The 3,970-nt window shown below is 49.4% G+C and overlaps 1 pseudogene; it reads left to right on the top strand.

Annotated features, from left to right (window-relative positions):
• The first annotated feature begins 766 nt into the window (after positions 1–766).
• On the top strand, positions 767–3,629 carry LOC121449981 (annotated as a pseudogene).
• Positions 3,630–3,970: the final 341 nt, after the last annotated feature.

The following is a 3,970-nucleotide window of genomic DNA, read 5'->3' as shown; positions in this document are numbered from 1 at the left end:
TGCAATATTGAAGCAACCAAGTTTGGCTAAGGCCTAAAATAACTGACAGACAGTTTTCATAGGCAGGTAAGTTTTTTAAAACCATCTTATCTGCTCTTGCAAGATTTGACAGTCTATTTTTCTTGTGTCTTGCTTGACCAGTCAGGATATTATGCACTTTGTCAGTGGTTGAGGCATTGGCTGTTCCTTGCTCAAAGACCAGTTGTACCAAGAAGAAAACAAGCTCCCAGTACAGTATCTTTGGTGTTAAATGTTCTCTTAAAAATAGATTTGTGCTGCCAGGAGCAATCATGTCTCATGGCAATAGATCCCAAAGTTATTTAAATGCCATGTTCTACAGTTTTTTGAAGTGATTGAAGATTATCTATCTATATAAATACAATATAGAATACAATCTCTATGTATCTAAAGAACCTAATTAGCCTAATGAGTATGACAAACATAAGTGACTATTGACCTATAATACTTAAAACCTATATAACTTAAAGACTAAAACTTTGAGAAGGCTGGCTGGTCCTTGGTGTGGGGGAGGCTTGGAGAGGAAAAGGGACAGGCAGCATGAGGGGACAGGGCTGGGCCAGCCCCAGTTGACTGGATGTGGAGGAGAGCTATTGAAACTAGAGGAGAGCCGGGCAAGATGGGCAAGAGGCCAGAGGACAGTCAGGGGTAATGGTGGCCAGGCTGGAAGTGAAGTGGAGAGTGTTGTTCCCTTGACTTTGGTGAGAGTGGAGCCTGAGGGGCTTGCAAGAAACTGTCCTCAGGTCCTATGAGAGACACGATGGATACCGACTCTCCTCGAAGGCCCAGCAGTTGTTCTGCTGGAGTTGTGGTTCACCTTCAGGCTGTCAAGAAGCAGTCCTACAAGGAGAGCGTCATGACTTTTCTGCAGGATGTTGTGCAGCAGGCTCACAGCGGGACTCCCCTAACAGAAGAAAAGGAGAAAATAGTCTGGGTCAGATTCGAGAATGCAGATCTTAACGATACATCACGGAATTTAGAATTTCATGAACTGCATAGCACTGGGAATGAGCCCCCTCTGCTGTTTATGATAGACTACAGTGATGGCATGCAAGTCTGGGGCACCCCTATCAGCGGGGAAGCCCAGGAGCTCTTCTCTCTGATACATGGCCCAGTCCGAGCAGCTAGGATCTTGCCCGCTCCACAATTGGGTGCTCAAAAATGTGATAACTTTGCTGAGAAAAGACGTCTTCTTGATGTTTGCAAGAGCATTGGATCTTCGGGCACAAAACCACCGTACTGCTGTGTGGACCTGAATTCACTTCATACCGGGGAAATGGTGAAGTCCATTCAGTTCAAAACACCCATTTTCGATCTCCATTGCAATAAGCAGATCCTCGTCGTAGTCTTGCAGGAGAAAATCGCTGCCTTTGATAGCTGTACTTTCACAATTTTTTATTTATTTATTTATTTATTTATTTATTTATTTATTTATTCATTGTCACAAGCTGTTATCCTTGTCCTGGGCCAAACATGAATCCCATAGCTCTTGGGACCCGCTGGCTGGTTTATGCAGAAAACAAGTTGATTCGATGTCTCATCAGTCCTGCGGCGGAGCCTGTGGAGACAACATTCAGTATTACACCACTACAGTCATTAGTGCCGCTAAAGAAATCGGCTGCAGGGTCCTTCGTCATTTTGAACCTTTCTCTGCCTTATCAGTTGTCACCCTAGCCATTAGCGCTAATGGTGTTGCTCTCTCAGAACCTTTCTCGTTGAGTTAGCAGACACTGAAGAGCGGCCTGACGATGTTTGGGAAGGTGGTGACGCAGCTGAAAGGCACACTGCCCTCGGGGGTGACAGAAGATGATGTTGCTGTCCAGAGCAACTCCAGGCGGAGCCCCCTGGTGCTGGGCATCATCGCAGTCATAGACACCGAGACAGTTGGCGAGGGCCAGGTGCTTGTGAATGAGGATTCAGACAGCGATGGCATTGTGGCCCACTTCCCTGCCCATGAGAAGCCAGTGTGCTGTATGGCTTTTAATACTAGTGGAATGCTTTTAGTCACAACAGACACTTTTGGCCATGACTTTCATGTCTTCCAGATTCTTACTCATCCCTGGTCATCATCCCAAAGTGCTGTCCATCATCTGTATACTCTTCACAGGAGAGAAACCGAAGCCAAACTTCAGGACATCTGTTTCAGCCATGATTGTCGCTGGGTGGTGGTCAGTACCCTCCGGGGTACTTCCCACGTTTTCCCCATCAATCCCTACGGTGGCCAGCCTTGTGTCCGCACACACATGTCACCACGAGTAGTGAATCGCATGAGCCGGTTCCAGAAAAGTACTGGGCTGGATGAGATTAAGCGTAACTGATATCTAAGCAAGGTGGCCGCTGTAGTCCTGTTCCAGGCTTATCCAGCAGTCCTTCCGGCTCCCCAAGACTCTTACAATAACTTCACCAACAACAATCCTGGCAAACCCAGACTTTCTCCCTTCCTGAGCCTGATGGTAATGACTCCTCTAGCACAAATCAAGCAGCCAATGACGTTGGGGACCATCACCAAACGCACTGGCAAAGTTAAACCACCTCCACAAATTTCACTGAGCAAATGAATGGGTGGCGAGTTTTGCGTCGCTGCAGTGTTCGGGACCTCCAGGTCGTGGTTTGCAAACAATGCAAGTCTGAAACGGGAAAAAGATCAGTCCAAACAAGTTGTAGTTGAATCTCTGTACATCATCAGCTGCTACGGAACCTTAGTAGAGCACACGATTGAGCCCAGGCCGCTCAGTACTGCTCCAAAGATCAGTGAGGACACACCGCTGGAGATGATGACATCACCCGGTGCCAGCTGGACACTCGTTAGGACACCTCAGTGAAACGAGCTACAGCCAATGTTTAACGCGAACCTCGCGGCAGAAGCTGTGCACTACTACCAGCTCTTGCTTGCTGGCTTGCTTCCCCCTGGAAGTCCCGGCCCCATTACTCGACATGGGTCCTATGACAGCTTGGCCTCTGACCATAGTGGACAGGAAAATGAAGAATCGCTTTCCCAGGTTGAAATTGTAACACACACTGGACCCCACAGACGCCTGTGGATGGGTCCCCAGATCCAGTTTAAAACCATCCACCCCTCAGGCCAGACCATGGTCATATCACCTAGTTCATCTGTGATGCAGTCTCACAGGCCGAGCGATGCACCACAGCCGCTCTTGGATTTTGATACAGATGATCTAGATCTAAACAGTCTCAGGATCCAGCCAGTCCGCGCTGACCCAGTCAGCATGCCAGGGTCATTCCGTCCAGTCTCTGATTGCAGGGGAGTTTCCACGGTGATTGATGCTGCCTCTGGTACCTTCGACTGGAGCGTGACCCTGCTGGAGGTGTGTGGGAGCTGGCCTGAGGGCTTTGGCCTTCGAGACATGTCCTCCAGGGAGCACACAGAGGAGGGTCTCCAGGAACGGCTCGAAGATGCCATGGCTGAGTCACCAAGCCGCGATGCTGTAGGATCTGGAACAGAACTTCAGCGAGAGGGAAGCATCGAGACTTTGAGTAACAGCTTGGGCTCCACCAGTGGCAGCATCCCAAGGAACTTTGATGACTACAGATCTCCGCTCCCTACCAACGAGAGCCAGCCGCTCAGCCTCTTCCCCACTGGCTTCCCATAGGCACCAGCCACCTGCTTCTGACTGGCTGAGGGACAGGGTAAAGCACCACACCCCACCCTACCTACCTCCCTGATGGAGGAAGGCCATTGGTTAAATAAAAAGAAACTGCTTGGCTCTCATTGGTTAGAGATAGGTGGGAGGAGGAAACAGAACAGAACGCTGGGAGGAAGAGGAAGTGAGCTCAGACTCCACAGCTCTCCTCTCGGGAGCAGACGCCTCAGAGAGACGCCATGCCCTGCTCACAGGCAGATGCATGCTATGAAGCTCTGACCCAGGATGGACATAGGCTAGAATCTTCCCGGTAAGACCGGTGCTACAGTTTATTAGAAATGGGTTGATTG

Source organism: Microtus oregoni, unplaced genomic scaffold, assembly GCF_018167655.1.
Source record: "Microtus oregoni isolate MIOR12 unplaced genomic scaffold, Mior012 000006F_ref0000085, whole genome shotgun sequence".
NCBI lineage: Eukaryota > Metazoa > Chordata > Mammalia > Rodentia > Cricetidae > Microtus > Microtus oregoni.
The sequence above is the reverse complement of the archived record's forward strand: the minus strand, read 5'-3'. Positions and strand labels throughout refer to the sequence as shown.